Genomic DNA, 24661 nt, shown 5'->3' with positions numbered 1-24661 from the left:
TTGGTTTTTAAAAGGAGATCTTGTAAAAGTGGAACATTTTCTTTAATGGAATCATAGAATCCCAGAATGGTTTGGGTTGGAAGGAATCTTTAAAGCTTATCTCATTCCAACTCCTTGCCATGGGCTGGGATACCTTGCACTATCCCAGGCTGCTCAAATCTCTCTGCAGAATAGAAACATGGAACAGGGGGAAAAAAATAATCTCAAACTTCTCTAATACTGTGTGGGCTTTGATTAGAGAGCACTCTGTGTGCTAATTGAATGTTGTCTTCTATTAGCATAATCTTGGGGTTATGTCTGGTCAGTGTTAATGATAAGTGACAGAGATGCGTTTCTGAAACTCCGTTTCATCAGTTGGGAATTACATCCTGTAAATGCAAGCCCAGATCATAATATTTCATCTCTGTGTCGATTTATCCCAGTCTTAGACTATTTATATCAATTTGCTACTGGAAAATGTATTGTGGAATAGTTGAGGTTGGAAGAGGCCTTTAAAATCATCAAATCCAACCATTAATATCATCTTGCATGTGATCTAATTGCACACATATAATGCAGACATTATACACTGTATAATGTGTAAATATATTAAAAATTAAGGCTTTTTGAAATATAAGCAGATTCTAAAGTCAGTTTTGATATAAAATGACTTTGTAAAGGAAACATATTGTATATATTCTTATATGTACAACATATACATATGTTTTTATAAACTTTAGAATCATGTTTAATGCGTGTTCTTTAAACTTGTAGGACCATATTGCTGGGAGACGTTTGCCTGTAATTGTTCACAGGATAAGTGTTTGTGCTCAAAAATCACAGCAATTATAATTATTCTAAGTAGTTGTGCTTCAAAATGAGCATTTAGGAGAGAAATGGGCTTTTTCCATGTAAGCATCATCTTTATATGCATTAAAAAATCCTGGGGAAAGTGGCTTTGTTCCACCAGCATCCAGGTAACTTCAGGAAAATGAAACAGGAACAAACCCAGCGTCTCCCCATCACTCCAGTGCCACATACAAATGCCTTCACAGCTATTTGCACTTGAAATGCTTCATTTGCCAACTCCAATGTGGCATTTGCAAATGCAGATTAGTGACGGGAGCGCTGTTGGCTGCTGCTTCTTCCTCCTTTCAGATGTGGCTCTTACTGGACATTTCCTGCCCAGACTTGTAGGCAGCAAACATATGGTGTGGTAGATAGTTTATGGAATAACTTGCTGGAAGTACTTTGAGTGTTCCAGAAATCTCTCAGGCAAAGATGCCCGATTTTCAACATAACATTCATCCGAAATGCCAAAGTTAAGATATTCATTTGCTCACTGGTATTGTTGCATTCCATAATGCGAGCTCAGACGGAGATAAACTGTGGGTTAAAGTCACAGATAGAAATCTCTGGCTTTATGAGCTGTTTGCTTGAAATGCAATCCCTTTCAGGGCCTGCATTACATGAAAAATTACTATATCTGATTAACAGATGAATTCCACAGCATCAGTAGCGAGCAACAGTGGGATTGTCCATCAGCCTGAGATTCCAGTTTCTCCCTCCACACTCTACGGCACTTCCACCAAATGTATTCAGTGCTTGCCACCACGAAGGGAGCTAATTCTTCCTGGTACTTCTGAACTGTGTCAAGTGCTCTGGGCATCTCTTTTCCTACAATTTGAGGTTTTCACAGCCTATAGAAATGTGTAGCACACTGATTTTCTTATTTTTGTGTTTCCTCCAAGGTCCTTTTCATACCCACCCTGGTACACAGGGCCAGGATTCAGTTGATGTCACTGCAGCAGAGTCTGATTTCAGTTGCCTGGCACTATGTATTTATAGCAACTTATCATAGATGAGGATCTGGATTCAAGCTGTGCCTGAATATGACATTTTTTTGATGGAAACACAGCTGTCTGTTGTCCCAGAGATCCCAGGCACTCCTGCTCTCTTGGCAGCTGCACTTGCCCAGGTGCCAAACTGAGCACCACATACATTTTCTGGTGGCTGCCTTATTCACAGGATTTTTATTTTTTTTTTTAATGTGATCTCATTGCCTGTGTTTCTTGTAATATACCTGGAGCTGGTCCAGGATCATACCTCTGGTAGCCTTTTCTGGCTGACTGCTTGTTTGATCAGCCCACAGTTGATTCCTGTGAAATATTTCCCAATAAAAACCTTCTTGCTCTCCACAACTCCCTGATAGGAGGGTGGAACCAGGTGAGTTGGTCTCTTCTCACATTTAGCAAATGACAGGGCAAGAGGAAACAACCCCAGTTTGTGGCAGAGGAGGTTTAGATGGGAGATTAGGGAAAATTTCTTCACTAGAAGGGTTGCCAGCACTGGCACAGGCTGCCCAAGGCAGTGGTGGAGTCCCTATCTCTAGAGGGATTTAAAAAATGTTTGGATGTAGCACCTGGGGATGTGGGTTAGTGGTGGCCTTGGCAGTGCTGAGGGAACAGTTGGGCTTGATGGCCTTAAAGGGCTTTTCCAACCTAAATGAGTCGGTGACTCTATGGAAGTCATGTTGAGTACTTGTGTTTAGGTACCACAGTGAAACCTGGTTTTCTGTCACCGTTTTTTTTTTTAAACATAGGTTCTGCAGGGCTCAAGAGAGGTGGAATTTGGAGCATTTTCACTTGCCTGGCATGGCATGTGCTGTTGTGGAGAGTCTTGTTTCTATACCATTCACTTGCCTCTTGTTCCCCCAGGGAAATGATGGTGTCCATCTCTAGGCTGGGCATCCATCCCTGTGGATGTGTGCCAGGCCTTTAGCCCAACTAGATTTCCCACCTTTCTAAATTAGGCCTTTCCAGTCCCAAACAAAACATTATCAAGCTTTGCATTTCTTTTTTAACATTTGCATCCCAAGAAAAGTAGCGAGGAAAATCAGAACCTATTCAGCGTTGTAAATACAGCAGATTATTTTCCTCATATGTTAGCCAGCAGTTGCAAGCTAAATAATTCAGCACACTTTTGGGTCTCTATTCAAACTGATGAGCTAAAATAAAAAGTGTTGATTAAGGCAAGCGCGTACCTCAGTGTTGATTGATTTTACTGTTTTGTTTGGTTTGGCTTTTTCCAAACAGTGGAGGTCTCTGATATATATAAATACACCACTGTTCTTGTAAAGCTGCATTTCTTTTGTGTTGTTTTTGTGGGTTTTTCTTCTGTCATTTTAGGATGATCACTTAAAACCCATATTGCAAAACCAGGGTTTTCTATCACAAGCTTGTGTGCTCATGATGGGTTTTATTTTAAATCCTACCTTGCTGCTGGAGTTCAAGCATCACACAAAGCAAACCTGGCTGCAGGATGATGATAAAGCACAAGCGTCAGCTCCTTGTATTTTTCTAAAAGTATTTCATAATTGAGAATGAAGTGTTTTTGCTTTCCCTCTGCTGCTTTCCCCTGTCAAAGAGCTGGAGGTTCCCAGAAAATTCAGTGCTATCATCACACTTGACTGACACATCTGTATTTGGCAGGTGCACTCTGCCCCTGTGAAAGGGGACATGGCTTTCACAGCATCCCAAAATGGTTTGGGTTGGAAAGGACCTTAAAGCTCATCCAGTTCTACCCCCTGCCCTGGGCAGGGACACCTTCCACTATCCCATGTTGCTCCAAGCCCCTCCTGGCCTTGGACATGTCCAGGGATGGGGAAATCCACAACTTCCCTGGGCAACCTGTGCCAGGGCCTCACCAGCTCACAGGGAAGAATTTCTTCCCAATATCCCATCTAACCCTGCCCTCTCTTTGAAGCCATCCCGTCTTGTTTGTGGGGCCTCTTTGGTCACTTGCTCTGTACTTGCACAAAAGCCATAAATGTGTTCTTCTGGCACACAGCACCTGCAGGAGGCTGTGCTGCCTTTCGTGGTGTGTCACCGTGCTGAGTTAGCGGGATTTTGGGAAAAGAAACTCTTTCCTGTGATCCTGGATGGCTTCATCGTAAACAGCCAACATCCTGGGCTCATCCCATTAGCAAACCAGTTTGCAGGGATATAATTACACCTATTGAACCATTTTTGCTATTCAGGTGAGCTATGCAGGTAATAAAGGTGGGGTTTTTTTCACATGCACTGAGATATTTATTCCAAGAAGTCCTGAGCAGGTGGCATCCAGGTGTAGTTGTTACTCTATTTGTATGTGGAAATGCCTGGTTGAAGCACCAGGTAATGGTTGGACTTGAACTGTGTGAGCTCTAGTCATGCCTTTCCATAACCTGCCTGGTAAATTCCCAAACTAAAACTTTTGTAGAGGAAAAAAATCCCAAACCTCATGGTTTTTAGTGGCACTTTATCCAGTGCAGTAAATCCATGGAGATGATGTAGGCAAAGGTAGCTGGTAGTCTGCTAAAGCACTGTGATCCAGGACACAGTAATTGTTTCTTTGGGAAGCTTATTTTATGTGGAAAAAGGAAGGAATAACACTGTTCCCTCTGAAATGAGCCATCACTGGTTCTGTAATTAGCCCAATGTTAATCGTTTGACAAGAGTTCATCCTAATTTTGAAAACAAAGTTGTGTTTTGGAGGCTTAGTTCCCAGAAAATTGATGGAAAAAAATTTAAGACTTGTTACCAAGGATTTAGATAAATAAACTTCATTAGTGTTTGCCTAAATTAGAGAGAAAGTTATTAATGTAAAAAAATTGAAGTGTTAGGAAAACCCCACACATGTTCACTTTGATATTCCTTCTTTTTATTTATAAATATAAATGCTTGAAGAATAAAATTATCAGATTTTGGTCTGTGTTTTCATTGTGGAGGGCTCTGCCTGTGGAGCTGTTTCTGACTGGCACCATTTCAATCAAGTTCAGAAGCTGATTTTCCCCTTTCTGTCAGCACAGATACAGAAAAAACTGCTACAAAATGATCCCTTTTAATCCTGTGCCATTTTTATGTGCTGATTAGAATCAGGGTAATTTCAGCCTGTGTTGAAGGAGTTAATCTTCCTGATGGAGATGTGAAAAGTCGGAGCCATCTTCAATCTCAATATCACATCCTGCCTTAGGGATCATGCTGTGCTAAAACCCCAGATAAAAAGGCCTGACAAAGATTATTGACGGTTTACCTTTTAATGAGCAGCTTGGATTGATTTTTATTTCCCTCCAGGGCTGCTTGCTTTGCCCTGTTTCCACCCATGATGTCATGATTAACAAAAACAACAACAAAATTAAGGCTTCATATTGGAATAGTTGCGGGGAAATAGAGTGGCCATAGCATTCAAGGGAAAACCTGTGCCAAATCCCACTGAAGCTCCAGGAAAAGGCAGAGAGCTTGAATCAGTGGTTGGTGCTCCTCCCAGCAGGGGGAATGCACCTTCCACCAAACAACGCCTCCATTCTTCAGCTGTTTTATGTATTTTAAATAACAGATCACTCTGCAGATCACCAGAAAAACAACAAGACCTCCAAATAAAGAGAAAACACCTTCAAATATCTATATTATTGTTGACAAAAGCTGTGATTTCTCTTTTGTTTGCCAAGTCCCCACCCCTCTAAAGCCAACACTGAACAAACTGCCTCTGGCTACATTCCCATAATTTTGTTCAAATCCTTAAGCTTCAAAAGAGAGTGGCTCTGCCACCACAAAACTATCATCCCAAAAGCTCTTAAGCTCTGACATCATCTATTCTGTTTGAGTCCTTCCATATAGACCTTGCCAGAAAGTGGAAATCCCTTTTTCACATGGGAGAAAGGGTGTGGGGTTTGGTTTTTGGTTTTTTTTTTTTTTTTTTTTTAAATTCCCTTTCTCATCAGTATTAAAAAAACAAAAGAGAGAGAAGGAAAAGGCTGGGGTTTTTTTCCCAGGCATGGCTTTGCAGAACAAAAAACCCTGATTTTTGAAGAACAGGATGGAGTGAAGCCTTCCAGGCAGGCAGATGGGAAGCCGGCGGCACAGAACCATTCTGCAAAGTGGAAACTTTCCATGGAGAGATCCCGGTTTCCAAGGGCAGGGAGGCGTGCGCCTTCTGAGCCTGGCAGGGATGTGGCTCCAGCCCCCTGGGCAGGGTTGGACAACCTGCTTGTGCTCTGTAGGCAGCCTTTGGAGCCTGCTAGGTTGAAACATAAAGTGACACTGTGCGTGTGGCCACTTGGAGGCTGGGATGGGGCTGGAAAATGGGGAATCCAAGCCTGGACTGAAGAAGCCCACTGGGAGAGAGGTATTGCTGATATTGAGAGTTCCATGGGGTGGGTAATCAGAAATGTGGGGGGGTAAGAGCGCTTGAAGAGTGGTACTTGTGTGGAGCTGGAGGATGGAGAGCGTCATTCCTTAATGCACTTGGCCTGCTGCACCAGGGAGGCTGTTGGGTGGAGGATGGAGAGGGGAAAGCTGCAGCTTAAACCACTTGAGCTGTCACTAAAATCCTCATCTCAAAGTGTGTTGTGTTTTTCCTGTTGGATTTTTTTTTTCCTTTTTTTTTTTTCCCCTTCAAAAGAAGTTACATTGAATAACTATGGGCTGTTCTCAGCAGTGTAAAATTTCAATTCCTTAAAACACATCCTTTACCTATCAAATTGGCAGGCTGGAGGAAGAGTTATTCTGCTGCAACTTCAAATCACCACTTCCAAAATTGATCTGGGCTTAGGTACGTCTTTGTGTGTCCATGCTTATTAACTTCATCTTGTGATTAACTTAATGGGCTATGGAATTTTACTCTATGCAAATGCAACTGAAAAACCAATTACTGAAAAGTGAAAAATGAACTCTAGGAGACAGTCATTAGACTATTAGAAACCCCCAGTTCCTTTGGAAACTGTGTTTGGGTAATACGTGGTTTTAATACTGAATTTCCACCCCAGAAAAAAGCTGTTTGGCAATTACACTTTTTTCAGGCAGTATGGAAACATTTTGACAGGCCTGCCTGCATGGACTACTAAGACCCTCTGGGTTTTATGAGTTGGAAAATTAGTCATGGCTTCAATGAAACGTTGTAGTCCACTTAGTACCCTATTTTCAGGGTCCTTAGACGTACAAGCATCCGTGAATTTAGTTTGGATGGCTGGTGAGTGTAATCCATATTAGCTGGGCTGGATCCAGCAGCAGAGATGCTCTCTGGCTCCATCCTTGCAGGACTGTCTTTCAGTCAATGTGTTTCGTGCGGGTAGATGGTGATGAAGAACCTCCTCTGAACCCGGTGAATTAATTTATGTGCACATAGACAGGCTGTGGCAGCATCTATTAGGGCAGCAAGTACATCACTTGAACTGTTAACTGGAAAATGATGCTGATGATGCCCAATTCCCCCATAACAGCTGTATTTTTTGAAATATTTTCATCTTCATCCTCCAGAGTGCTACAGGTGGGTGATCAGCTTAGTGGCATTCACAGGCCAGTGGCCCCAGCTGTGGTTAAAAGTCTCTTGAGAAGGAAGCTGCAGGTGGGGATGTGGTTTATGCTGCCAGCTGTGGTGAGAGCTGACCTGGAGCTCAGAGAGAACAGGAATGCTGATACTTGGTGAGCTGTGTGCTCAGCACGGAGCTCACCTGGTGTTCTAGAGGATGGAGCTCATCCTCTAATGGAAAGTCAAAAAAAAAAATGATGTAAACCCCTTGTGGAGGAAATGTGTCCTCAAGTGTGCTGTGTGCCATCTCTCTAGATGATGGGCTGTGACTGGCATTTGGTGTGCTGAGATGCTCGTTTATCCTTTTTCCCTTCCACTTCCATCTCAGCTTTGCCTGGTTTTCACCCCCTGCAGTTTTGAGGCTCCCTCTGCGAGAGGTTTTTTGTTTGTGATGTCCCCCGATGGGATAGGGGTAACTGTGACACACCCTGTGCCTCGTGTTTGGGGTCAGGGTCCTGCACAGGTGCAGGGATCCCCAGAGAGTGTGAGGCCAGTTCTGATCTTTGTCCAACTCACTTTGTCTGCTGTAAAACACCTTTGGGACAGGGTGACAGGCTGGGAATGGGTCACCCCGGGGAGCTGTGCAAACAGATCTGGGGCAGCAGCTGAGCTTTCATTTTCCATAGTGCCTGGACACAACTGGATGAGAGGTGAGAGGATATCTCTGGCTGTAATTTAATCAATTGATGTTTAGATGTGTGGTGGTGAATGGCTGTAAATGCTTTGGGTGGGTGAATACAAGATACATGTCCTTATTTGTCTTCCTTGTGGTTGTAAATTCCCTAGAAAAGAGTCTGGAAGTGTAGATGAACAGGACTGAGATGTGATGAATATAACACAGAAGCTCAGAGCTAGTGGACATAAAGTGCCTTATGCTGAACTGCTTTGAGTTTATTCCATCAGGTAGCTTAAAGCCATTTAAAATATCTTCTATGCAAATGAAGAAGGGAAAAATAAGAATAATCACAGTACAGATAAAGCATGTATCAAGAATAAAAGACACTGATAAGGAAGATGATGAAGCAAAGAGGAGGAATAAATATGATGTGGAAAGCAGATGTGGAGACTGGGGGGAAGGTGAATAAAAGATAGATGGAAATATTAAGACATTTGTCAAATCCTTGAATGTAAAATGTCAGGGCTTCAAGAACTTGTAAAGGTTATTTACTAACTAAGGCCAGGGTGAAATACTGTGTAACTCCATTGATGCAACACAGACATGTGCGTGTACTCTTTGCAGAGTAGGACTGGTTTGATTGCTTAACACCTAAATAAAAAACAATAATTCTTTGGCTCTTTGTTGCCAGGGAAATGGGGGATGTATGCCATAAGAAACAGATGTAAATTTCTGAGCTTTTAAAAGAAAGAAAGCAGGATGGAGTGGGAGAAATCACACCAGAAATTACAGTCCTTAAGTATTGGAAAACTTAAGAGATAGCATTAATGTAAATGACTTGGATTGAAGAAACTGTAGAGTTGCATTGTTTTAGGTGTGGGAAGGCATGGATAAATTTTCAGAGACCCTTAGGGAATACATTTATAAACAGGCCCTAGAAAAAAATCTGCTTTTAAATCTGACTTTGGAATGGGAGACTTAGAGACAATCCCTAAGAGCCTAAATAAGATACAATGTGGGAAACTGGTTTGAATTGGGGTAACTGAATATTCATTCAGAATTACATAATCACATGCAGAATTGAATGAATTCTTTTCAGGAACCTGTGTCTGTAGCTAGAAGAGAGTCAAAATGTGCTGGGAGTTTGGTAAAGCATCTTTAGACCTGGGAACATTTAGAGGCTGATCCTCTGTGGGCAGCTGAGAAGGGCAGGTGTCTTTAGTCTGTACTTCCGAGATTAGGATTTCCCTTGGAAGACTTGAAGCAATTTAGAATTATCAGCACAGAGACAACAGAAGAAATTGTGAAAGCTTCCTGTGTTAATACCTGGCAAAGGGAATTTGCAGCAGGATAAAAAATATTTTTATATAGTGATATAGAACTGGGAAACAAAGAGTTGGAGCTGAGGAGGTAAGCAGCCTATAATACTTTGGGATCCATCCCATAGATTAAGAGCACAGACAGATAAGCAGGCTGCACAATTTATGGTAAAGCAAGATAAGCCTATGGACGGACAAAGAATGAAATGTAAAAAAGATGCAGGAAAATAACCTCCATGGCTGTAGACTGAGGAGATGGAAAAGGAGCAGATGAGCCAGGGAGTTGGATGATGATGCTGCTTTCATTACAAATGTTATCATCAGTGCATTGCAGCAAACAATATATTAAAGTGTGTGTAGCAGAGTGACATTTAAATCAGCTGAAATAATCTGACACCCAGCTAAGGATACCTCTGCAGTCACATTTTGGCTTGTGTTGTTCTTGGCTATAGGCCCAGGCAATGTGTGGCAGAGGGCAGCCAGTTGTTCTCCTGAGCTCTTGAACCCTTTCTATGTACTGCCCTCACACTCACTTGTGCTGTGTTGTTAGATATTCATTAACATTAACCAATTTGTTGTAATGGCTTTGGTTACCCACACATAATTGCCACCGTCTTGCAAAGGGAGAGGGAATCAAGAAGAAATGCTATAATTGCACTCCAGACCCTTAGAATGAGATTTCTGTACTGGCTGAATGTAAATTCATCTCCCAGATCGTTCCTCTCAGCTATTTATCCTCTGAGAATATCTTAGCTGCTGCTGTTTCTGGGGGGGGGGAGTAGGGTGGCTGTTTATAGAGCACCGTGCAGATAGATCAATACCATTTGCAAATCTGATGAGCTCAGGTATGCTGCAGGTTGCTGTGACCAGGCTGTTCTGTGGCTCCAGTACAACTCACCTGACTCACAGCACTTCTCCCAGGTGCAGAAGTGTGACTTTCTGTCTTCTCAGTGATACATTATTCCTTTCTTTTTTTGGTGAAGCAGCTGCCAGCTGTGGCACAACTCCAAGCTGGAGCAGGGTGAATTCCCATCCTCTGTCCTCTTCTGACAGATGACAAGGAGGCAGAGCCCTGGGCATGCCATGAAGGTGGTAGTGGATTGCCCTTTGCTAAACATCTGTGTGGCTTGTGCCTTACTTGCCACGTGCCTCAGATCCTGAGCACCCAATTTCTTTTGTAGATTGGTGATGGGAAGCAGGTGCAATCTTCTCTGCATCCTGCCTGTCTTTCTTGCCAGCTCAAAGACATTGTTTGCTCCTGGGTGCATCCTTCAAACAGACTGTCCTGCTTCCTTAGGTGCAGTTGTGCTTTTCCAGGTGTTGTGATGCAGCTGCACAGTGAGTGGAGTTCACGTCTTTGAACTAAGATCAGCCCAGTTCGAATTTAAGCTCGTGGGGTAAATTATTAGGCCTGTAAATCTGACTTCTGTAGGCAGAAATCCTCCTCGTTTCTGGGTGTCTGACACTGGATTATTGGGAAAAGGCTTCTGCATCCACACGGATCAATTGACCAGAGGCAGCGTGTGGGTCTGGCATGACCCACCTTGGATGTGCTGCTTTCACATCTTAAATCTGCTGCTTGTGGGGTGTTTGGGTCTCTGGCTGTATTGCACTGAGGATAAAGAGCACAGCAGATCCTTCCTAAATCCTTTACAGTGTGATGTAGCACATCTAAAGTAACCCCAGAAGAATTTCTCTGCAGTTTCCCTTAGTCGCACACTTTGAATTTAACAACGGCTCCTAATCTCACCGTGCTGGAGATGTTCAGTGGGTCGGAGCAGTAGTGGCTGTGTGTGTTCTCCTGCTTGCATTTGCTCTATCAGCAGGGAAGAAAAGTCTTTACTCACCAGAAGATTAATGATTAAATTCCAATTTGCAGAGTTTGGAGCTGATCTAGCCTAGAACTTCTCCTGTATTTATGGTGTTTAAATTTTCTAATTTAAGCGTTTCTGTAGTCTAAGTAAAGTTATTAAGTGTTGAAGCAAACTCTCACAATACTTACCTTGCCCTAAGAGGAATAATCCATGCAATAATATAAATATTTGTAATCTGTGTGCTTTGCATAGTGGTATGACAGTCTCCAAAGATGTCCCATTTAATTTGGAGTTAATTCCACCTTCATTGCTCCATGGATGCACTTGAGGTGCTCTGTGGTGTTTAATTTGGGTTCTTCTGAATGCCAGATGCAGGGAATTAGAGTAATTATAGAGTGTAACTCAGCTTTTAAAGGCTGTTTCCTTTTTAGAGAGTATAAAGAGTATATAAATTGTTTTAAATGTTTTAGTGGGTATTGATGGCCTGGCAGATTACCCAGCTGGAAACAGAACGCAAGATCTTTGTGTTTCTCTATCCAGAGATAACATCACCATTTCTGGCTGCTTTCTTAAGGAAAAATAGAACAAAACAACCAACAAAAAGCCCAGACCTTTCTGAGGGATAGGAAATAACATGTGTGGTGTTCTTTGGGAAAAATGCCATCACCTCGATCGAAATTGTCTTCATGGAGTCACAGAAATGGTTCAGGGTGGAAGGGCCTCCTGGAGGTGATCTGGTCTGACTCTGTGCTCGAGCAGGGTCCTGAGGGCACATCACTCAGGAGTGAATATCTTCAGGAAAGAAGACTCCACAACCTCTCTGGGCAGCTTGTTCCAGTCACCCTCACAGAGAGGAATTTCTTCCTCATGTTCAGGTGGAATTTTCTGTGTTCCAATTTCTCCCTGTTGTCCATGGCTCAGCATCATGGAGCAGAGCCTGGCTCCATCCTGTAGCACCCTCCCTTCAGGTATTGATACACATTGATAACATCTCATCTCAGGCTTCTCTTCTTCAGGCTAAACAGACTTGCCTTGGAGCACTGGCCTTTGCTTTGGAGTGTAGGAACACAGTCCTGGATTTGCAGCTTACTGTCATGGGAGCTCTTGGGATACCAACCCAATGTCAAATCAATATTTTATGGCACCTTCTAAAATCTGTTACAGGGAGGAGATTTCCATGTGCATCTGCAAAAGAACCTGTTACTTCTCTTCTGAAAACCAGCATTTGTGTCTACAACACAAATAAATACAATAAATACCGGTTTTCCCTTTGTTCTACTGCCTACTGTGGAATCTTACTCCACTTGCTCTTAGGTCCCTCCTGAGCAGCACTGTCAGGAGCAAGGGCTTTGTTCTGTGTTAGTGCAGCACCAGGCACAAATGGGCAGGAACATAAAGCTTTTGCTCTTGAATTAGCCTGTGAAAAACAAAGAGGGGGGGAAAAAAAACAAGCCAAGGTGCCCAGTTCCATTGGGGGAACTCAACTCTTCAGCCATTCTGCAAGTCAGCTGCCATTCAGAGCTGGAGCCATTTCCTGCAGTTTTAGGTTTTTAAGGTGTGCTGAAGTTTCAAAAGCAAAGTAATAAATGGTGACAAAATAGATAAATAATTGTGTTCTCTCTTTTTGGTGCAGTCACGACTGCAGGGTTTTAGCACAGAGTAAAGGCAGTGGGCAGGGGTTTTGTCTTCCTTACAGTAATTGAATCAGTCCTACAGCTGTTTGTGGTGCCTGTGTTTTTGGCAGTGGGGTTGGGGTTTACAGAGCCTGTTTGCACCCGCTGGCCAGAGGGTGAGGAGCAGCTGCCATGGGGACCAGGGGAAATTTCACTGCACCAAAGAACTGGCTCTTAGGAGCAGCCTGAGGTTTTCTGCACATTCAATCAGCTCTTCTTGGTTTTAGTGAGGTAGAGAACTAAACCAAAAGGAATATATGTACCCCTAAACCTAAATTGAATTTCCTGTGTAAATGGGGAGCCTGACACTTGGGTGTGATGTGTTTCAGTGCACCATAATTCACCTGGGCAAAATGTGGTCCTGGAGCAGCCTCACATGCTGCACGAGCTGTGATGAGATGCAGCATCTCCAACAGGGGATTGCAAGGCTCTGGCTGCAGTGGGAATTGTCTGACAGCTTAATATTTCAGTTGCAACTGGCCATACTTACAGTAATGAGTATGTAATTATTTTTTTTAAGCCTGGTAAGAGCCACAAACATATGGTACAGTAGCAGAAGAAATTATTTTGGGTAGTAATCCTTAAATATTTTTTTGGCAATCAGAAGACTAGGCCTTTCCCAAGGGAAACAGAAATTCCCATTAAAGCACTTTGCTGGCAAGGCTTTGTTACTGCTCTGCCACCCAAAGACAAGCCCTACCTCCTCCCATCTTCTACTTGGCTGCGTGTCTGGACAATATATTCACTGTTGACAGTGCTTGCTTAGCTTGCTGTCACCTGGAGGAGAGGAGAGCGCAACAGTGTCTTTTCCCTTGCTAAATGAAGGGCTAATGTGTTGACAGAATTACTTTGGGGTTGACTCATCTATTTCTTTTAATTATTATTTTATTTCCTCCCCCCAAAAGTGACTGTACCGATGTTTGTCATCGGTGCAAGAGGAAGTGATGGATTTTTGGCGTCTCAGTGACGTTTTATAGACCTCTTTTGAAGAAACAGTGAGTCATTTGTAACATATGGATGCAACCACTGGACACTGGAGATTAGTAGTAACACGTCCATGTTGTGTTTTTCTGGTCACCCTTGTGCCCAGAGCTCTCTGCAGTTTTTCTGCAGAGATGGGAAGTTCTAGTGGGGCATCCCATAATGATTCTGGGTCTGCACGTCCCTAGGGCAGGTTACACATACGTCACTCCCTCTGATCCTGAGTTCTGTGTGGTAACCACGCTTGCTCCCTCTCCTTCTTCAGCATGGAATAATTCCTGTGGTGTGGACAGCACAGTTGGATGCACAAGCTGCCAGACAGGTTTGTGTCCTGGTGGTGGCTGAAGGGGCTGCTTTATTCTGAAGCAGCAGGGATCTGATCTCAGGTGAAAGAGCCAAGCCCAGTGACCCCAAATATCTGTGTCGAGGTTTACAGGGCTGGGAGTAATTTGCCTTGGCATTGCAGGAGCCTTTGTAGGGGAAAACAAATGTAGGATGAGTGGTCCTCCAGCCAACCTTATTTTCCCTCCTTGCTGGCGCAGAGCACGTTCCCAGTGTTTCCAATGTAAAAGGCTTGCTTTGAAGGGGAGACCTCTGACCTTGCTCTGTAATGCAGTGAGCCCTGGAAGCTGTGTTTTGCTGAAAGCTTTTGCTTTTAAGGGAGAAAAAGAGCCAACAAAGATGCCCTGTGGAGTCAAAGCTAAAAAAAAAGAAAAGAATTACCCCTCTTTAATGTTTGCTCTTAGAAGTTTTAGAGGAATTTAGGCCCAAAATTAGGTGTTAGTTTGGGGAGAACTGATGACTTAAAATGTGGAGATGAGTGTTATATCCAGAAGCACCTCCCGACGCAGGTTCTCTGTTGTCCCATCCTGCAGCATTCCCAGCCGTGACCCTTGCTCTGAGCTCCATCTTTCCATTTATTCCTTGAGAGCTGGAGCCAGTTTCACTTTTTTTTTTTTTTTTTTCCCCTTGCCAAAGCCCGGCTGGAAGAGGCAGAGCTGGAGCAGGAGGAGCCCCTGCAGGAGCTGCCGTGATTGAGGGAATGAAGGCTTGAGGCTTCTTGGGAAGAGCAGGGAAATGAAGCCACATTTTTTCACGTGGTGGGCACATGGTGAAGGCTCCAGGCTTTTCTCCCGAAGGTGGTCTGCTGGTTGTGTCCTTAATCTGTAGTGCTAATGAGGGGAAAACTACAGAGCACAGACAGATTAGTTGATAGTATTCCCAGGAGTTAGAAGGCTGTGGAGACGAGCCAGGTATCAAAGTTGCTTTGATTTTTCTAACTCATGAAAATGACAGAAGGGTTTGTCTTTGGTGATAATTGACCTTAAGTCTGGAGCTCTTTCAGGCAAGGAAGGTGCCTTTTTTTCCTTCTTTTTGTGGGTAAGGCAGCCATAGTAAAACCATTTGGTTCCTGACAGGCAGAATGGAAGAGGGGGGTATCAGGGTGAGAAAGCTCCAACATGAATTTTTCCATCTTTTAACTGCTGCTGTTTCTCTTGGAAACTTCCAAATAAATGCACGTGTTCTTATTTTTAATCCATTCAGTGGAAAGGCTGAATGATAAATTAGATGTTAGCAATAAAAAAGCCATCTCTTCCTCAGAACTGCTTTGTTTATCATGTGATGTGCTGTTGTTACAGAAAATAATTAAAGTGCATATTGATTTCACACTGTTGTATGCAGGGAGTTATTCTGGAGGAGCCTGGGTTCCCCTCAGCTTCTGGGAGTGGCAGAGGAGACAGAGGGTGCATGGTACCCCACAGATGTAATGCAGTCCTTCAGGAAGCTGGATCCCAAAGTTAGCCAGCTGTGTGATACTATTTCACATCTTGGCTCTTCAATAAGAGTTGGGATCAGCTCTCAGAGGCTCTTTTGGGGTACTTTTCTCCCATGTGTTTAGTAATTTGCTAATCATGTCATTCCTTGGTTCTTGAGGGGGAAGGAGGGGACCTTTATTGGGCAATGTAAAGTAAAACGGGCTCAGAAAAACACATTTTGCAGGTATTTATATGGTACCTCCCAGTACAGCAATGGATGTGGAATAGCAGGACTGCAGAGAATCTCCTTTGGCCTTTTCCTTGTGTTAAGTAGCTCGGTTATTGAGTGGGGGAAAGGGACTTGAGGTTGGGCAAGTGGGGGGGAAAATACCCTCCCACAGGGCTGCCCAAACCCTTGGATGCAGGAATGGCTCTCTGAGTGACTGCTGATGATAATCTGCCAAAGCCAGAGGATGCTTTGGGTGGCAGCACCAAAATAATGAGCAGTGTTTTCTGAAATGAAGATGTCCAAAGGCTTTGCTAGGCAAGTGCCTGTGAACTAATTTAACTCAATTAATGTTGTCTTGCTCCTTCCCCTCTGCTACAAATTGGTGACATTTAATTCTTCTTTAGGCTGTGGGAAACACCCACTGTCTGTGGGCAGGACAGATGGGGAGTCAGAACTTGAAACAGCAGGAGGAGCAGAAGCCCTTTGTCCTCGTCAGGACTGGCCTGTTCCTAGGGGTATCCACTCATCCATGGGAAATGAACCTTGATCCTGCCACTGGTGCCAAGAAAACACAAATGTCCTGCAAACTAGAAACAAGATCTATGTTTTAAATAGGGATGATAATGGAAATTAGCACCACTACCTACCTTGAGGGTGGCAGTCTCTGCCAGTGACTGTCGTCAGATCCTGAGTCCTGTTGCATGCGGATCAGGAGAGGTGTTCCAGTAGTTCCTTCAGGTTTTATCGCCTACAAAATTTCAGGTGTGGCAGAGGAAATATTTACTGTCTTCCCAACTCAGAATTTCTCCCAGAGTTAGTGGAGTTATTAAAAAACCCAAAAAAAAGTAGTGTCTGCTCTTGTTAGGCAGTCTCAGCTGGGTCATGCCAAAAGAGATGCTGATGGGAATGCCACAGTGCCCTTGTAAATCAGAACCTGTAAGACTGGAAAGCACAGTGACTCACTGGCACTTTTTCACCTGGGCCAGGAGCTGCTGCTTCTTGTGGGATGTGGGTCATGAAGAGCACAAATCAACAAGGCTGCATCTTTCTGATGTGTTTCTGAATGTTTCCTGGTTTTCTTCACTATCTTGTTAAGAAAGTGAAGCTGCAGCTCACCCCTGGGCAGGAGGCCACTGTGAGGCACTTCCTGTCTGCCCTTCAGACCCTCAAGGCATTTTGGTGGGCATCGGGTTAGTGAGGTGGGAAACAACGGCAGGAGCAGCCTGGTTTAGATTATTAACATGTCTTGAACAAAAGGGGGAAAAAAAAAGAGGAGACTCTTCCATCATTTACAGCTCCTGAAATACCACTAATTAGTGTCTGAGGAATACAGACTGCGTGGGAAGTTAGACGTTCACCAGGCTGTTCATCTGGGAGCCGTCTGAGGAACAGCTCCTGCATGCCGGACATCTGCAGGATTCAAAAAAAAAATGAAAGAGAAAGGAAAAGACACAGTTCATTAACCAACAACAACATTACCAGGAAAGCAACTGGGGAGAGCTGATCGCTGCCACTAACTCTGTCTGTTTACCATCAATTAATATTTAGTCTCCCAAATTTGGAGCTCTTTTGTTTGCGTGCCTCGTGGCGTGCAGAGCCGCCTCGGATCCGGGAATTGCGGCTGGTGGTGGTTTGCATCGGCGTGCCCCGGGAGCCGTGGGCTCGCTGCTAAAGCCTTCAGGGGGCCTCTCTATTAAAGAGATAATAGTACAGATTTGAAAGCTTCAGCTGATTAATTAAATGCAAACACAGGATTGTACTCGCAGGCTCTTTCAAAGGACTCCGAGTCCTTTTCTTAAGTCGGTTCAACCTTGACCTGAGTTAGCGCTTGTATAAAAGATTAAAGGTGACCCAGAAAGAGAGAAACAGGATTTGCATTGTTTTAAACTTGGGTTTGTGTGTTGTGGAGAGGAGACTTTTTTTTGCTGCACACACATGCCTGCTCCCTCCCTTAGGAATATGTCAAAAATGGCACTTTGTGGTTCCTGATGATGTGGGGGCTTTGGGCAGCGCATCAAAATGAAGTGGGATGAGAGAAACTGTCAGCCTGGGCTGTGCAGCACTTGGGCAGTGCAGGAGCTTGACACAAGCTGCATTGTTGGTGATCCAAAAGGGCCAAACCATTAGGTCAGGTTTGCTATGATGTTGAGGGTGGAGCACTGACATTGATCATGCCGTAATCAAACCTCTTCTGATGGGAGAGAGTTTTTAAAGTCCTTGCCAGGAGTTCCAGAGACAAATGGGACTCTCAGCCTGCTCTGCTTCTTGATAGTTGTTTATTAAGTCTTATCAGAGAAAGAGTCACTAGCGTGGTCCAGACATAGCACAAAGCAGAGAATACAGGAGAAAGCTGAATTATCAAGATTACACAGCCTTTTTAAAGGTAAATCAACCAATGGTCACTAGAAATGTACATTATTTTTACTTTTCTGCCAATTTTTTAGTAATACAGCCAGGAACTGCGGAATTTTTTGTCCAATCATCCCAAACTACTTTTACTGCAGAATATGGAGTAGTAGAAGAAGAAGGTTTGGAGAACAACAACAATCCTCCATTTTGATGTTTTTTGCTTTTATCTATTTACTACATTAACAAACCCAAAACCTCTAAATTTTTCACCCTGTGACGATCTTACGTAGTAGTCTATCACCTAATTTACACTAGTGTAGTTTCTAGTTCTTTTCTGATAGTAGGCAGTTTTTTTCCATGGACAGAGGTCAAAAGCTGTGTTGTTCAGGGGAGTGAAACCCCTCAAAACAGGCAGGGAAATATTCTCTGCACTCTGGGTTCCCACAGAACATCCTATGGAAAAATGGGGGATAGCACCAAATCCCTGGGAAACCAGCAAGGGCTGGGCCTGTCTGCCTGGGAAACACATTTCCACCCTATTCATTTGTGTGGAGTTTAATCTTGGAAAAGGCTTCGTTAAAACTACTTGAGTCTCTTTTGGGACTCTTCAGAGCAGAATGTTGCAGGAAATGTTAATATACTTGGGGGCTCTTCAGACAGAGTTTCATTTGTTTTGTTTTACTGTTTAATTCTGGTTGTGCTCCTTACTTGAAAGGGCTGAGCTCCACGTCTTGCATTTGTTGAACAACATGACAGCTTGTGAAGTATGTGACAACGTGGCTTGAGCAAAATAATGCGGTGGACATCCTAAATTACCTCTTCAGTTATGTTTCTGAAGCTTTCTGAACAACTGAGATTTGATCCTTTCTAACTTGAGTTGAACCTTATGAATTGCAGATTGCTATTTTCCGATCAGAACAAAAAAGGTTTTCATTTTCAGGATTCATACGTGTTATTTTAGCAGCTATTTCCTAATCGCTGTTGTAACCCCTTGGACTGTTTAATTGGGTGTTGCCAGGGAGTGCATGGAATTATACTGTTACCAATCACTCTACTATGTTACAAAGGGGAGTTCATCCAAGTGTCCAATTTTTTCCTCACTTAGTTTGTCCCTACAGACTTCTCTTTAAAGTTAACACTTGTCCTTGAGAGTGTGCATAGAACAGAAGCAGTAGAAAGGACCAGATGTAGCGCTATGGAGCTTCTTTGTTCTCCTCTTCATGATAAAGCACAAAAATCCTACATAGTTTAACAAAACTCCAGTATCTGGTCCTAATTGCTGTAAGTAAAGCACGTGTGATCTAAATGTTAATCAGATTTCTGCATTTAATGAGGGAAAAAGCAGCTATTATATGAGAAATGTTCAGGAGCAGGAGCTGTTCGTGTTCCAATCAGGTGATTGTGTATTTGAATAGTATTTCCATTTAAATAGCTTTATCGTCCTGCTGATTCCTAAGCACTGAGTCAAAACAAAAACTAACAGCTAAATTGATATTATTACTAAGGAGGAATGAATAATAGGCAGTAATTCCATACCTGCTGGGAATCCTCAGTGTGCTTATGGACTGTATAGGTGTAAGGGTTTGCACCAACTCTGTGGAACTGTTGCATTTAACAGGGGAGCATTGTGGGGATCTAATTCTGCCCTACTGAGTCCATGTTAGAATCCCGTTAAATTCTTCCTCTGCTTATTTTCCTGTTGATTCCCATGAAATGCTTGGTCATGCAGTGGGCTCCCTTCCCAATTCCCAGCATTTGGAGAAGGCAAGCCTTTCAAGCAGGCACGTTGAAATCCACAGAGGTCCTGCGGGATACGCGCTTGTTTCCCCAAATCCCGTTCACAGCCAGAGCGTTTCCCGGGACAGCGGCACGGCTCTATTGCTCTGGCCACCCATATATCCTAATGCTCCTGAAAGGATTATTTCATAATCTTATCCTGTGAATGCAACAGCTGTAAGCCCAGATAAACTGCATTCCTCTGGGGAAAGTGAGTTGGGACTCGTTTTAACCGCATCCCAGTGGAATTGCATCATTTATGATGTTAAATGGTATTTGGCTGGATGGGATTGTGGTTGAGTCAATGGAAGTGCCACCTTAGGATCCAGTGGCCTCTCTGTTCATATAAAACAGGCTGGTGTAGGCTGATGCTGAAACCAAGCCATAAGCTCATGTGTATTCACAGGGGCACTGTCCTTCAGATAATGGCCTTTGGGAGAGTGCCATGAGAAGCATGTTTTATTTTAGATCTGGCTATTCCTTTCCAGCTCATGTAGCTGCCAGGCGAGGTTGGATACAGATACAATTAGACCTTAGGAATGTTCAGGACCTCTGGTTCTTTCATGCTCTGCTTCACAGCTTCCCAGATGGTAAAAGCCAGCTGAGGTTATATCATGATCAGCATTGAGTCCTGCCTCCTGCACAGTGCAGGCCAGAGGGGGTCACTCAGCAGCCCTTTGATCAGGCTCGATGCTTTGTGCTTGAACCAGAGCACTCCTTGCAGAAATACACCCAGGCTTCTGTGAAATGATGGGGAATCCAGCTGGTCCTGCCTCTCAAAAATAAGAATAAGGGAGAAAAGCCTGCATTTTCTCCCAGATGAGAGCTCCTGCTGTGACATCTGATCAAGTGGGTGGCATCCCTGCCCATGGCACGTGGGTTGAAACTAAATTTCTGTAAGGTCATTCCAATCCAAACCACTCTGTGATTCCATGATCTGATCAGATGATGTGATATTGGAAGGGCCCCATATCACTGAGATTCAGAGCATGTGAACTTGGGTCCCTGTGCAGAGTCCAGTCCTTGCTTGCTTTTAGCTGCTGGGGTATTTCACAGGATATCTCATCACAGCTGCTTAAGAATCTGCTCACATTTTGATACATCTGCTTGTTAATTCTTTTTGTCTCCTGGCTCCCTGTGGACCTGCTGAGCAGAGAACTCCTGTTTGTGTGATACTTCTCTGTTCTTGGTGTTTCTCTTCCAATCACCCTTCGCTTTCACAGAACCATGTACTTAAAAGTTCAGCCCCCCTGTGCATACATACAAAGTAGTTGAACACTTGTACCATGTTTTAGGTAGTTAATTAATAGTGGCTAAAGAGTAGGTATTTCTTCTTTAGGCTATTTCAGTTCTTCAGCAGAAGAGTGACTTTTTTTTTTTTTTAATTTTTCTTGTTCTCTAGTCAAGAATCATAGAAACTCCAAAGAAAAAGCATCTGTAGAATCCCAGTTGAAGGTGATGCTCGGAGGTGAGGAGTCCTTTTGTATGGCGAAAAGGTCTCCAAAGACATGAAATCCTGGTTCAGTGTTTTTAACCACAATTTCTTCCTTGCTTCCTAGTGTATGTACAGGTATAATACTTGTATGACAAGTAACTGGCTGCATGTGAATGTTGGTTCCTTGTGAAAAAGATTGTGTTTGAAAATGTGGTTGAAGATGTCAAAGAGAGCAGAGTCAGGAATCAATCATAAATGCAGATACCAGTTAAATGAGAAAGAAATACAGTGATAGGCAAATGTCCTTAGTGTTGGGCTATTTTTCCCACTGGATATTAGAATTTCACTTTGGGCTTGGTAGAGAGAAACATTTGGCTTAAATGTTACAACTTAACACCTGAAAATCAATTCATATACACAACCTCTTTTAAAATGTGAAGTGGAAAATATTTTCCTGACATCTATGAGAGCCACACTTTCAGCAGTTAAGACTGGAAATGTTCACTAGGAATTAAATCAATGGTGAAGTCTAGAGAACAGATCTGTTTGCAGGTTTGAGATCTGGGATAGATGCTTTGTTATTCTTCTGTTACTAATGACTGCATTAGTAAAGAATGAAATGGATTTACATGGCCAGGCTGGGGAAGTGGAATAAAATGCGGGAATGATTGGCGAAAAACTTCACAGTACAAGAACCTGCAAAGATCCTTTGCACAAGAAGCAAAGAGCAAATAAAGTGTTTGCATGATGACACTGCAAAATTCTCCAGCTGGGGGCTTTCTGCAGACCTAGCTCAGCTTATCCATGGGAGCACTTGAAGGTTCCCCTCCAGTGTCAGGCTTAGCAAAAAAACTCCCAGATTGAGTCAATAGTGCTGAATTGCATGTAGCTTTCTGTTGAAGTGACAATTTTTGCATAGTTTTAATGAGCAGCAGCCCTGGGCCAGAAAACTTAAGCCTGGGCTGCTTCTTGCTGGCTGCCCTAGTTTGTTTTCATCCCTCTCACGTGAGAGCACCGTCCTGGAGCGCGTTAAGCAGCGGGACTGGCATCCATCATGTGGAGTTTATTCCGTCATCTCTCCCCAGGAAGAGAAGCGTGAGCAATGGGGTGTTTTATTTTAATAGCATTTTTGTTTGGTTGGTTTTGTCATCGTGGAAGTCTTTTCTGAGGCAGAGCGAGTTGCTTTTTGGTTTTTAATGCATCCATTGCTGTGTCCTGAAGTCGAGGCAGGGAGAATCGAGGCTTGGATCCCCCATCTGGAGTGGATGGGTGTGAATTTTCTCCTAAGCTTTGCAGTTGATTCCATAGCCTTATGCTTGCCTTGGAGAACATCTGCCTTCTGCTTGGGTGAGCTTTAACTCGTGCTGCAGAGAGCTCCCAAAGGATGGCCCGTGGCACATGCAGGCTGCACTGTCATCCTGGAGAGCTCACAGAAAGGCTTTTTCCAGGAAGATACTGAGTCACAGATGGATTTGGTAGGCAGCCACCAGCCTAGCATTTTGCCTTTATCCCAGACTTTAGGGCAGTCTTTTAAACACCCCGGGCCAAGCTCATGGACAGCTGTGACAGGCAGGGACAAAGCTGTCAGAAGATGACTGAACCATTAGTATCTTTGGTCTGGTCATCATTCCACATTAGTGTCCTTAAAAAGCAGCTGGAGGGAAGCTTTTCCCACAGAAATGTGAGAGCCCATGGGCACGAGAGACCAAGTTCCTGACATCAGCAGGAACCAGCTGCTGACCACTGGGTGTGGGAATAGCTGAATGAGGTTTATTTCTCTGTGGTGGTCCATTCTCCAAAACTTGGTTTGGATCCAGCTACACACTCTCCATCCCTCTGTTTCTCTATCTCTAAATTGTTTTTTAATATTTTTATATATATATATACACACCACTGTTGACAGATCTTTCACTGTATAGATCTTTCTGTGCTATGGAGCCAGGTCGAGGGAAACAGCTTCACAAATAATTTAAAGTGTTGTGGAACTAAAAGGAAACAATTGGAGAGGTATCCAGGCATAAAAACGGGGCAGGGCAGAGGATGGAAAGAAAGGAAAGGTGGAGGATGATCTAAGCACATCCCTTTCAGTTCATAAGAAAGCTGCCAGTGGTGGAGAGCCTTGGGAATACATAATTTCAAAGTTTATACTGCTCATCCAGAAAATGAATGTATCTGGGTTTTATAGGATTAAGCAGTAAAGTTCATTGCAGCTGGATATGAAGTGGAGAGGAGGAATTCACATGGGGGAAAAGGAAAAGAATATTAAATGTGAATTATTCAGCAAAAAACCCAGTTAGTTAGCATGATACTTGATCAGGAAATGATTAGACAATTTATTATTTTTAATAAAATCGCCCCATAAAGGTAAAATAAAGAGAACAAACTTTGACATGTGAAAATAAGAGAAATAAGTTTTAAAAAATGTTTTCTTGCTGTTTCTAGACTGCCTTGAAGATGATGAACACAGTAATAATGCTAAGATTACTGTTGGGCACAAAGTGAACTCTTACTCAGGCACAGAAGCTCCAGCCAACCCAAACGACTGGGTCAGTAGAAATTAAATCAGCAGCGAGCCCCAGATAATATCCAATGGTGGGTTTGTGTCAGGATGGATGGTTTCTTTCTTGTCTCCTCATTATGACTGATTGCAGTCACTGCAGAAATCAATAGTCTGGCCATGGCTGGGCACTGAAATAGGGAGAGGCAGCAGCACAAGAGCTTTCTTGGAGGCTTCCCAAATCCCAGCCCCAACATGCCCAGGTGCACAGGACCTTCTGGAGACACTGAACATGGAGGGTGTAAAGCTCTGTGTTGCCTGATCAGGTAGGCAGGTAATTTATTTCTTTGTATATTCTCATGTCAGGATCTCAAAAGCTTCATCACAGCACTGGAATTCCTCCCTGGACTTGGTTTGAAGTGTGTGCAAATCCAGCTGGGTGGAGGGAAGAGCTCCTCGGAGAATCTTCAACCCAAAGCTTGCTGCAAAGCTCTTTCTGGTGCTGTAGGAAACAGATAAAGAACCAGCTATGATTTCTGCTGGGGGAAGAAAGCATCTTAAAAACTTCGAATGTGGTCTTCTCAGAGCAATAACTGAAATGAAATCATAAATTTTTGCTGTGGTTTTCCAGTAAACTTTTAAAACACAAATTTGGATCTAAATATTTTAAAAAGTTATTTCAATAACTACATACTTGGTTTTATTTTACTATTTCCTTGGTCTTATCTCTGCTTGGATTTTTATGTGATGTTTGTGAACAGCAGCAAAAATGTAATATTCACTTAATACTAATAAGTAAAACCCAGTCTAAATCAGGTGACTTACTGTATATTCCTTGATCACTCGCACATGATTTGAAGGATTTTAAAATCAGCGTTTCAGTTCATAA

The 24661-nt window shown here is 43.2% G+C and overlaps 1 protein-coding gene and 1 long non-coding RNA gene across 4 annotated transcripts in view; one reads left to right on the top strand and one right to left on the bottom strand.

The window, feature by feature from the left end:
- The window catches only part of DAB1 (DAB adaptor protein 1), a 416072-nt gene that overhangs the window by 158540 nt on the left and 232871 nt on the right, over positions 1 to 24661 (top strand). The gene's annotated exons all lie outside the window — the stretch shown is intronic.
- On the bottom strand, positions 65 to 17766 carry LOC116447836. The gene is made up of 3 exons (XR_004241709.1): positions 17756 to 17766; positions 3563 to 3613; positions 65 to 110 (listed from the first exon to the last, which is right to left on the bottom strand). It is a non-coding gene; the product is annotated as an uncharacterized LOC116447836 (long non-coding RNA).

This window comes from Corvus moneduloides, chromosome 9 (assembly GCF_009650955.1).
Source record: "Corvus moneduloides isolate bCorMon1 chromosome 9, bCorMon1.pri, whole genome shotgun sequence".
In the NCBI taxonomy this organism is placed as follows: Eukaryota; Metazoa; Chordata; class Aves; order Passeriformes; family Corvidae; genus Corvus; species Corvus moneduloides.
This window is presented reverse-complemented; position numbering and strand designations above follow the sequence as displayed.